Raw genomic sequence first — 12,725 nt, 5'->3', positions numbered from 1 at the left:
GGTTCACGTGCCACCATAGGAAAGTCCAACAAGTAGGGGGGCTTTGGAACGGTTCCCTCCTCTTTTCTTTTCCTTGCCTATAATGGCTTTCACCATGACCTGCAACAAAAAAAAACGCACAAGCAGTCAATTTTATTTTGTTTTTTAGATCTATCCAATTCCTTCACTGTCTCCCTTCTTTGTTGGTTTTCCATCTATCGATGGAAAATCTGGTAGCTAAGAGGGCTTCTTCTTCTTCTCCTCTACTTCATGTGGCTAGTAGTGAGGAGGAATGACTGAGAAAGGGACGTTGTTGTTGGACTTGTTTTAGGTGGCTGATGGAAAGGCCAAAAGGCAGTCGGTCTGTGAGCATGATGATTAGTAATTAAAAGTGTATTTTTATTAAGATTTTATATCATCATTTCGCACTTGAAGTATCAATAACTCCTTAACTAAAGCATGTTTTATAATAAAAAAATCTAATACCATAAGATACCTTTAATTTATGGTAAATGAAGGCTTAAGAATAAGTATAATATAAACTTAATATGGTGTAAGAATAAGTATTCTGATAGACCTTGTTAAGAATGTAGGCTTAAGAATACTTGTTAAATGAGTATATGAGTAAAATTAAGTGATAACAATGCGAGAGTTTGTAAACCTAAATATTTCAAGAAGTATTCTGATAGAACTTGTTAAAAATGTTTACTAAGATGTGTCTCAAGAGTCACTATAACAAAAGAACTCATTTACTCTATCATTCTAGTAATAACAGTTTTGCAAATAGTTTATAAAATAGAAAACACAGTTAGTTAATTTATTTATTTTTTATTTGTAATATCAATTACTACCCTTTCTTCCTAACAAAAATGAGACATTGTCCTTAATGTTTTATGGTAGAAAGATAGAGTATAGAAGACATCACCTGAAACACACTTAAACAAATATAAGAAATAACAAAACAAAACAATATGTTATTAATAAAACCAAAAGACACAAGGATTCATAAATGAAGGCTCAAATCCAATCTAAGTTTTTTACAGCTTTCCTTAGTTGACTAATTTATGCAACTCATGGAGTGATCAATTACAAGAATGAAAGATTGTAGTTGGTTAATCAAGTGTTCAGTAATAGTAGCATAGATTATGATTTGTCGTGCTGAAGATGTTAGAAATTCCTGTTCCACAGCATGATCAAGAAAAGATAATAACTTATCATAAAAAACATTAACATTTAAAAGCCTATAAGTTCATGGTGAATATGCAGTTGGGCCCAAGAGAAAATATGAAAGATCTTTTTCAGTGTGCCTAGACCACCTAGTAAGGCAATAAAGGCATCATCGTGTTTAAACATTGTATTCATTCAATCAGACATTGTGGAGACCTGTAGTTCCTCTCCAATTATTTTTCCAATGATATCCCAAGTTGCTAAAGCTTTGAGGACATCCCCCAAAACTTGACTGCCTCCTAAAAATACAACTATTGATACACCCCCCATTAACTCAAGGCTGCCTCCCTCATACACTAAATGAATCTTTCTCTCAGCTAGTACCTGATCAAGATGATTTGTTGATTCTAAAAACTTTTTTTCTTTCCTAGGACTAGATCCACTGAAAACACAATTATTTCTTATTTGATGACTTGAGGAATCTATGACACGACTAAAAGATTGATGTCTTCTCCCAAGTGCAGGAGTGTCGAAGTAATAAATAACCCGGCAAGACCAGGGTCGAACCATAGAGAAGTTAATTGTATAAATTATAAACAATAATTATAAACAACAATAATAGTAACAACAACAACAATAATAATAATATTAGAATAATAATAATAATAATAATAATAATAATAATAATAATAAAGAAGAAGAAGAAGAAGAAGTTGATGAGAACTTTGAGATGAAAGATTAACGTAAGGATTAAACAATGATAAAAACAAATGTCAAGATTAGAGGATGCACTAATGATATGTCAAACAAGTATAATATAAACTCTTATTACTCAATTGGAAACCACACACAAAGGAGGTTCCAATGAGATTATAAATTGTTAATGTTGTAACCCAATTTTGGATTCACTAAGATTTTCTCGAATGTTATTTTATTTTATTATTCATAAAATAATATTAAAAAATAAAAAAAAAAGTTTAAAATATATTTTTCTCGGGTCAACCGTATCTTTCGATCAAAACCGAGTCCACTGGGTCACTACGGGTTAAACCATGTTGATTGGGATAAAAAAAATGAGTTTCAGGCCTTTTCAGGTCAAAACCATCATTTTCAGTCAAAATCGAGTCCACTGGATCAATACGGGTCAAACCATGTCGATCAGGTTAAAAAATGAGTTTCGAGTCAAAACCGTCATTTTTGGTCAAAACCGAGTCCACCGGGTTAATGGTCCCACATGTCGACCGGAATAAAACAATGAGTTTTGGGCCGTTTTGGGTCAAAGCCGAGTCCATCAGGTCAATATGGGTCCCACCATATTGATCGGGATAAAAAATGAGTTTCAGGCTATTTTTAGTCAAAACTGTTGAAAAGCTTTTTCTAATACTGATTTGAGTTTTTAATTTTACCCCTATAAATATTTATTATTATTATAGATAATAAAACAAAAAAAATAATACGGTTTTGTCATAGTAGGTAGAGGGTTTTTGCCGATGGTAGGCGGTGCAGCTGTAACGTTGAAATTTTGCACATCACGTGATTTTCTATCCCCTCTTCATTCACTATAAATAGCCAATGAAAATATGCCAGAGAGGAAGAAAAGGAAAAAAAAAAAAGAAAAGTAGAGGAAAAAGATAAAAATCTAAGCGTACTATTTATTTTGTTACTATTTAGCTACTATTCATGTATTTTCTACCTTTTCTTCACGCGAGTAAGATATTGATTTTTTCAAAAAATAATTTGAAAAATACCAAAAATATCCTAACCATTAGATCTAATAGTGTTTAATTCTAGGCCTTTGATTTAATAGGATACAATAGTGCTTACCATATTGGATTAAAACCTAAATCTATCTCAGCCCTTAAAATAATTTGTCCTTCATCTTGTTGTGCCACGTCATCATGTTTACCAAACACTTAGTGCATCGCGCCACACTAGATCACAACTCATCCCATCTGGACCATCCAATTAACTTATAGATCAAGCCAATCACAGCCGCAGGATCAATTCATCTGTGATCCAACGATTCATAGCCTTCAGAGGCACCGGTGCACCATGCTCATGTTCACACCTTAGCAACATCTTAGAGCCTCTCTCTCCTTTCGCTGATGATTCTCTCTCTCTCATCCGATCTCCTATTTTCGGCCGTTTTAAGCCACCAAACCACCACAGAAAGGTGAATCGCCCCCTCTGAAGCAAAACCCTGGCCGTTTTACATGTTATTGTTGCCTTATCTGGCTGGAAAAAGGCCGTGATTGTCATCAGCCACCCGAGGCTTCAAACTGAAAATTCTCCCTCATCAGCCATCAATGGTAGCCGAAACCACCGCCATCAGAATCCTCTCCCTCAGATCTACTAGAATCAACCATTTGTTTGCTGGAATCTCGCTTGGAAATTTCACCGCCTCCAACAGTAACCACGCGTGAGGCACACGCGCCGCCAAGGGCATTTTCATAAATTTCCGACAAATTCAAGGGTATTTCAGTCTTTTACCTATATAATGGCACTTAGGTAATTGTTTTTATTTTTTATAGTATTTTTTATATTTTTATATATAAATACTTGTAATTTTTTTTACATGTAAAAAAAATAGAAAAAACCAAAAATAAATATAAAGGGAATAACGACATAGATCCAACACCCATCTTATCATGTCATCGTTCATAGGTTCAAAGCCCAATTCTCAAGTATGGATGTACCCATTTCTCAACGATATCAAAATAATTTTTGTTTTATAAATAAATATTATTTGTCGACATGTCTCTTTTATTTATAAAAAAGGACCGATGTAAAAAATTTAAATATCAAATATGGATTATGTCCATTATTTCTTTTGGTAACCCAAACGTAATTCTCCTTTTTAGGGACAAACGTCAATATTTTAGACGAGTCTCCTATTTTTTAGGGACTGATGTCATTTTTGAAGTGTCTCCTATGAATATTGTTTGTCGACACGTCTCTTTTATTTACAAAAATCGACCGACGTAAAAAATTTAAATATCAAATATGGATTATGTCCATTATTATTTCTTTTGGTAAATCAGACGTATCTCTTCTTTTTAGGGATAAACGTCGACATTTTTGACAAGTCTCCTAGTTTTAGGGACTGATGTCATTTTTAACGTGTTTTCTATTTTAGGGACCGACGTTAAACATCTTAAAAAATATGCAAATAAGCTCAAAATATAATATCATTTGAATCAAATAAAAAACACACAAGTAAGGGTAACCTTTCTCTGAAAGGATGTTTTAAGAGTGGTGTCTACCTTCCCTTAATCATAAGTAACCCAGTAACTGAGTCTCTAGGACTAGTGTTTAATTTTAGATTTCTAGTTCCCTCAAATTACTAGACGGGGACTCCAATAAAATCTTTGTTTCCCCCAATCAAGAAAAATATTTCTTTTTGTTAAATAAACAAAAAGAGTGGAGCCGTCACCCGACATCGTGTAGTGACAGAATGACGACTCCATTGGGGAAGTAGGGTTGAACCAACTACTTGTGTTTGCTTTTCATATGCTCTTTCTTATTGCTATTTATTGTTGGCATTTATTTTATTTGCATTATTTATTACTGTAATTCTTTTCAATTTTCCATATTGCCACATGCATGCATGTTATTATTTGTGTATTCACACACTTCACGGTGAACCCATAAAAGCTCTAGACCCGAGCTCGTCCTTTTTTAAGATTAGAAAAGAAAGATTCAAGTGGCAAGAGTAACTTATATCCACTAATGCTCATTTGGACTTTTGCTTGGATTGTAACTCACCCTATGCAACGGGTATTGTGGAATTTTTTTCTATACTCATGTTGCATAAGGTTAAGAGGTCGATTACTTCATGAGTAATTCGGGCAATCTAAGAACCAAAGAATATCTTTAAGGATAGACTAAACTGAGCCAAACCTTATGAGTTAGATCCTATCAAGTAGGATATACCCTTTCAGACACAAACAAATATCAATGCATTAACATATATTTTTATATACATTCCATATTCTCATTATATCTCCACCGATCTATATAGGAAGTGTGAGATGGAAAAAACCAATACTATTGAGGAATTTTTTACCAGATCAGAATTAAACCATCAAATTTCTCCCCTAAATCGGTTCAAGTTCCTATAGGTTTGGAGTCCTCAGTGATAACTTTCTTAAAAGAATCTGATCTGGTCTATTCCTCATTATAAGTTAAAGGAAAACCTAAAACAAATAACAAGCATGCATCATCCATATGGCATTTTGCATCCATTTATGCATTTTATTCATTTTACTTGCATTCATTCAGGTTGAAATATAGGTCCCCCAAAAGACCATAAAATTCATTACATTCGACTACGAAGGAGGATAATGGAGAACAAAGAAAGAGCACGTCTAGAGGCTCACTATCAAAAGGAGTTGGAGAGCATGAAAAATGATATTACATGACTTATAAGTTTACTCGAGCAGACCCTAGTATCCAAGTCTAGGGAGGATACCTCTACTCAGCTAGCAGTTACAACTCCATCTGTATCTATGCTAGCAGCTCCTTTTGTATTCACGTCTTAAAATTTAGGGCAAATCCTTCTTTATTTGAACAACAGTTCATTACCAATGTTCCAACAGCATAAGTGCCGGTTGTAAACTTGACAACTGATGACTCACATAGGATGAAATTCTCTAAACATGCTAATTATGATAAACTGACTACTTTGGAAGAAAGATTGAGGGTAGTTGAAGGGGTAGACTTATATGATCCTGTTCATGCTGCAGAGATGTGTTTAGTCCTAAATGTAGTTATACCCAAAGAATTTAGGGTACCAGAATTTATCAAGTATACTGGAACTGAATGCCCAACCACTCATCTTAAATCTTATTGTAATAAGATAGCAGAAGTGGTGAATGATGAGAAACTTCTCATCCATTTCTTTCAAGACAGTCTTTCTAGATCGGCATTAAATTGGTATACAAGGCTAGATAATACAAAGATCAGAAAGTGAAAAGATTTGGTAAAAGCTTTTGTGGAGCAATATAAATACAACATGGAGGTAGCCCTGGACATGTCAAGCTTGTTAGTCATGGAGAAGGGAAACAAAGAGACTGTAAGAGAATACACTTTGAGATGGCGTGAAAAAGCATCTCATGTGCAACCCTCTTTGTTAGAAAAAGAAATGGTCGCTCTTTTTCCAACACTTTCAAATCTCCTTACTTTGAACACCTAGTTGGTAGTTCAACTCAGTATTTTTATAATGTTGTAACTATTGCTGAGAGGATAGAATACGCAATAAGAATGGGGAGAATGTTAGAGCCTACTGAGAAGAAAGGCTTTATTGGGGAAAAGAAGGATTGCGAGGTGAACAACGTGGAAACAGGATATAAGGGTAAGAAAAAAAATTACCATCATTATAACTTCCAAATACCTACCCAACAAGTTGCAAGTGTAAACTTCACCAAACCTTTCGCTACCAACCAACAAAACCAACCAAATGACCAACAAAGTAACCAGATTGTTAATCCTCCAAGAAGGAATTTTCAAAGAACCCAAGAATGATTGCCATCATTACCACTTCCCTTGGGAGAAATGTACTCAATGTTGTTGAGTATTAGGTAGGTGGCCCCTATCCCCTTAACCCCACTGCAACCTCCATACCCAAATTAGTATAAGCCTGATATGACATGTGAGTATCATGCTATCATTGTTGGGCATAACATTGAAAGTTGTAACGCATTTAAAAACAAGCTTCTGCAATTGATAAAAGTTGGATGGATAACTTTTGATGATGCACCGAATGTGAATTCCAACCCTTTACCCAATCATGCTACAAGTAGTGGAGGGTTGAATGTTGTAGGAGTAGAGGGTAAGAAGGAAAGAGCTTTGAAGGTTTCCATGGAAAAACTGTATGGTATGTTGGTATAGTCTGGATATTTATCTGAGTTTGAAATAGTAATAGATGGAAATAATTACTGTAAGTTTCATGGCGAGGTGGGACATCACATTGATTATTATAAAGAATTTCACCAAGAAGTGAAAAGGATACTAATTTTCAGCATGATACGGATAGAAAGTGAAGAAGAGAGTAGTGAAGTTGGGATGATAGGCCGTCAGGAGAAAAAAATGAAGGTTTGTAGACTCCAACCAATTATGGATGCTCCACCAAAACTAATCCTAACCAAGCTTGTATGCACAAATAATGGAAGTTATGGCACAATGCCTTACAATTATGGGTATTCTTTCAACATTAAAAATCCTACTCCTATCTTTCATACTGAAATTGGTGGTTTAACTCGAAGTGGTCGGTGTTTTACACCAGAAGAATTAGAGAGGTAGAGGAAAGCTAAAGGAAAAGAAACAACTGATGCTTTTAAAGATATGGAAGTGAACAAACCTATAAGTGAAGAGGAGTCCAATGAATTTTTGAAGTTGATGAAGCATAGTGAGTATAGTGTGGTAGATCAGTTGAAGAAAACTCTTGCTAGAATCTCTTGAATGTCACTTATCTTGAGTTCTAAGTTACATCGTAAAGCATTGCAAAAGGTGTTGAATGAAGCAAATGTACCACAGGATATTACTCAGGATATAATGGAACATTTGGTGAGAATAATTCAAACCTCCAATTACTTAAACTTCACTGAAATGAGCTAGACCTAGAAGGGACTGGGCATAACAAGCCTTTGTACATCACCATGAAATATATGGATTGTCTGATCGGTAAAGTGCTTGTGGATAATTGTTCAACTTTGAATGTGCTACTAAAGCATATGCTAGATGAGATGCCAATTGATGCTACTTATATAAGGCCAAGCACTATGACAACTAGAGTATATGATGGTTCCCCTAGACAGGTAATAGGGACCATTGACATTGAATTGTTTATAGAGTCAGATATTTTTGATAACCCTACAAGTGATGGATATCCATCCGTCGTATAGCATGTTATTAGGAAGGCCATGGATACACGCCTCTGGGGCTGTGACATCATCTCTACACTAATGTCTGAAGTACATTATCAATGGTATTCTAGTGAAAGTTAAGGCAGAAGAAACCTTGTCCATGATAAGGAATGTGTCGGTCCCTTATATTAAAGCAGAAGATTGCAAAGATGGAAATCTCCATGCCTTCGAGATTGTGAACATTGAATGAGCACTAGAGAATAAGGTGTTGAGAAGACCAGTTTTTTCTAATATTGCCAGAATGATAGCTAAGTGCTTTTTAAAACATGGGCTACCATTCTAGAATGATCCAATTACTGGAAATCTTAAGAGAATCAACATGATAAAAATTAAGGCTGCTAATCAGAGGTTTGGGCTTGACTTTAAGCCTAAGAAAGATGATCACAAAAGAGTTGCTAGGATAAAGCAAGAAAAAAGGTTGGCCAAAATAGAAGGAAGAAAGCCAGAGGAAGAAGATATTGTAATCCCACCTATCCATGTTTCTTTTCCAAAGTCAGCATATGTGATGAAACCTAAAAACATGATGGAAGTATTAGGACAAAAATTTGTTATCATGGATATCAACAATATAGAGGAAAGTGAAAGGAAAGGCTGGAACTGTGATAATGAGCAAAAAACAATAAAAGAAGATGAATTGTTGCCTCAGTTAACTATTTATTATCTAGAAGAGGCTCCAATTAGCGCCTTTGTGCGAAAGCTTTTAGTTGAAGAAGTATTCCAGAATTGGGAGATTGAAGAAGCCCTAGTTGTTTTCAAGAAGTAATGATTAAATGTCTACTTATATTTGCTTTTATGTGCTCTATGTGCTTTGCATTGTAGTTTGCTTTTGTGTTTTTATACCTAGTTGGAAATCTTGGCTCAAGATGTCAACATAAGGTCTTTTTATAATTGTTGAGCCAACTTTTAAAATATTATTGAGATCATGCATTTCCACCAACAATTGTTATCTTCCTTTTGTTTTGTTCAGCTATAAGATATGCATTCACACTAAAAACACCTTCCACTTTTAGGAATTCTGAAAGCAAGTCCTCCATAAATCCACAAACATATTGTATTGAAAATGAATGGCCAAACTTTGATAAGGATGAAATTGCAATTGATGAAGAGGAATGGAATGAAGAGTTTACTAGACGAGTAGAACAATCGGAGCATGCTTGGAAACCTGCAAAAGAAGAATTAGAGGTAATAAATGTAGGCACCGAGCAAGATAAAAGAGAGCTAAAGATTGGAACTCTGATTACTATAGAAGAAAGATGTAGTTTAACCTCATTACTACAAGAATATATCGATGTGTTTGCCTAGTCTTATGCAGATATGCCTGGTTTAGACATTGATATTGTAGTACACAGATTACCTTTGATAGAAGGATGTAAACCTGTTAAGCAGAAATTAAGAAGAACTCGCCCATACATTGTGCTCAAGGTCAAGGTAGAGATAGAGAAGCAGTGGGATGCCGGTTTTTTAGAAGTTATTAAATACCCTCAATGGGTATCTAACATAGTGGTAATACCAAAAAAGGATGACAAAATTAGAGTATGTGTAGATTTCAGGGATCTAAACAAAGCTAGTCTGAAAGATGATTTTCCTTTGCCTAACATAGACGTCCTAGTAGACAATGCTACTAGGAGTTCAACTTACTCCTTCATGGATGGATTCTCCAGGTATAACCAGATTAAAATGGTTGAAGAAGATAAAGAGAAGACCACTTTTATCACATTATGAGGAACATTTTGCTACAAAGTGATGCCATTTGAGTTAAAGAATGTTGGAGCCACATATCAAAGGGCAATGGTGACACTTTTCCATGATATGATATATAAAGAGATTGAAGTGTATGTGGATGATATGATTGCCAAGTCTAAGAATGAAGAAGATCATGTTCAGGTTCTAAGAAAATTATTTGATAGACTAAGGAAGTATCAATTGAAGCTGAATCCTTCAAAATGCTCATTTGGGGTGAAGTTTGGAAAATTGCTAGGATTTATGATAAGCAATAAAGGAATAGAGGTCGATCTTGATAAAGTAAAAGCAATCCAGGTTATGATAGTTTCTAAGACCGAGAAAGAAGTAAAAGGTTTCTTAGGACGTTTGAATTACATCGCTCGATTCATATCTCAGTTAATAGCAACATGGAGCTAGTTTTTTTATTACTTCGAAAAAAAGAACCCTGGTACATGGGACAAAGATTGTCAAGAGGCTTTTAATAAAATAAAGCAATACTTACAGAATCCACCCTTTGTTAGTGCCACTTGTGCCTAGAAGACCTTTGATCTTATATTTAACAGTAACTAAGGTAGCAATGGGTTGTGTGTTGGGACAACATGATGAGTTTCGAAGAAAGGAGCAAGCTATCTATTATCTAAGTAAGAAGTTTACCGATTGTGAATCCAGATATACTCTAACTGAGAAGCTATGTTGTGCTCTTGTATGAAGTACAAAGCATCTTTGACAATATATATTGTATTATACCACCTGGTTGATCTAAAAAATGGATCATCTTAAATACATCTTTGAGAAACCCTACTTGTCAAGTCGAATAGCAATGTGGCAAGTAATGTTGGCTGAGTATGACATTGTATACAAGACAAGAAAATCTGTAAAAAGAAGTGTAATTGTTGATCATCTAACAGATAATGCTATCAAAGATTATGAGCCTTTGAAATTTGACTTCCCAGATAAAGATGTGTTGATAGTAGAAGAAGATAAAGAGAAGAATGATTGGTGGATAATGTATTTTGATGGGGCAGTGAATATTTCTGATAATGGAGCAGGGGCTGTGATAATCTCACCTAACAAGAAGCAATATCCCGTCTCAATCAAACTACAATTTGAATGCACTAACAATACTACTGAATATGAGGCTTGTATCCTTGGATTAGAAGTTGCTTTGGAGATGAAAATAAAGAAGCTTGATATCTATGGGGATTCAATATTAATAATATGTCAAGTGAAAGAAGAATGGCAGACCAAGGAAGAAAAACTGATACTATATCAACAATATCTCTCGAAACTAACTAAGGGCTTTGATGAGATAGATTTTACCCACATGGGAAGAGATAAAAACCAGTTTGCTGATGCTTTGGCAACCTTAGCTTCTATGGCCAAAACTAATTACGGAATCAGGGTACAACCAATCTGTATTGAGATTAAAAAATTTCCAGCGCATTGTTGTTCAATTGAAGGAGAAATAGATGGGAACCCATGGTTTTATGACATCAAGCGGTTTATCAAATATCAAGAGTATCCCTTGGGGCATCTAAAGCAAATATGAAGACCTTGAGACGGTTAGCCATGAAATTTTACCTGGATGGAGAAATTCTATATAAAAGATCATTCAATGGGACTTTACTAAGATGTCTAGATGAAATTGAAGCTAAGGTAGCATTGCAAGAAATTCATGAAGGAATTTGTGCAACTCATACAAGTGGGCATACGATGGCTAGATAAATGCAACGATCCAGGTACTTATGGATGACTATAGAGAAAGATTGCATGGATTATGTCAGGAAATACCATGAATGTCAAGTGTATAATGATAAGATAAATGCACCTTCAGCTCCTCTATTTAATATGACATCACTATGGCCATTTGCAATGTGGGGAATAGATGTGATTGGGCCAATCAACCCAAAGGCCAGCAATAGGCATCAGTTTATCTTAGTAGCCATTGATTACTTCATAAAGTGGGTGGAGGCTAGCTCTTATGCTTATGTAACTCAAAAGGTGGTCAAGTGTTTCATTGAGAAAGATTTGATCTGCCGGTACGGTTCACCTGAGAAGATAGTGATCGACAACGCCCAGAATTTTAATGGACAAATAATCACAGAATTGTGTGTGAAATGAAAAATTAAACATTCAAACTCATCTCCCTATAGACCAAAGATGAATGGTGCTGTCGAAGTTGCAAATAAGAATATCAAAAAGATTATCCAGGAGATGGTAGTCACTTATAAGGATTGACATGAGATGCTTCCCTTTGCTCTACATGCATATCGCACAATAGTAAGAATATCTACTAGAGCTACACCTTACTCACTAGTATTTGGGATAGAGGCGGTAATGCCTTTGGAAGTAGAAATTACATCTTTAAGAGTATTAATAGAATTTGAACTAAAAGAAGCTGAATGGGATAAAGTGAGATATGAACAGCTAAACATGATAAGTGAGAAGAGGTTGGCTGCAATTTATCATCACCAATTATACCAAAGAAGGATGGCCAAAGCATATGACTGGAAAGTCCAACCAAGAGAATTCAAAGAAAGGGATCTTGTACTCAGAAAAATCTTACGATTACTGACATGTCTAAAAGATTGATGTCTTCTCCCAAGTGCAGGAGTGTCGAAGTAATAAATAACCGGGCAAGACCGGGGTCGAACCACAGGGAGGTTATTTGTACAAATTATAAATAACAATAATACAACAACAATAACAATAACAATAACAATAACAATAACAACAACAACAACAACAACAACAACAACAACAATAATAATAATAATAATAATAATAATAATACTAGTAGTAGTAATTGTAGTAGTAGTAATAATAATAATAATAAAGAAAGAGAAGAAGAAGAAGATGATGAGAACTTGGAGATGAAAAATTAATGTAAGGATTAGACAATAATAATAACAAATGTCAAGGTTAGAGGTTCCA

At 34.8% G+C, this 12,725-nt stretch overlaps 1 pseudogene; it reads left to right on the top strand.

Annotated features, from left to right (window-relative positions):
• Positions 1-6,408: 6,408 nt before the first annotated feature.
• On the top strand, positions 6,409-11,516 carry LOC105119458 (uncharacterized; annotated as a pseudogene).
• The last annotated feature ends 1,209 nt before the right edge of the window (positions 11,517-12,725 follow it).

The sequence above is a fragment of the Populus euphratica genome, unplaced genomic scaffold (genome assembly GCF_000495115.2).
Source record: "Populus euphratica unplaced genomic scaffold, PopEup_1.0 scaffold2952.1, whole genome shotgun sequence".
Taxonomy (NCBI): Eukaryota; Viridiplantae; Streptophyta; class Magnoliopsida; order Malpighiales; family Salicaceae; genus Populus; species Populus euphratica.
The sequence above is the reverse complement of the archived record's forward strand: the minus strand, read 5'-3'. Positions and strand labels throughout refer to the sequence as shown.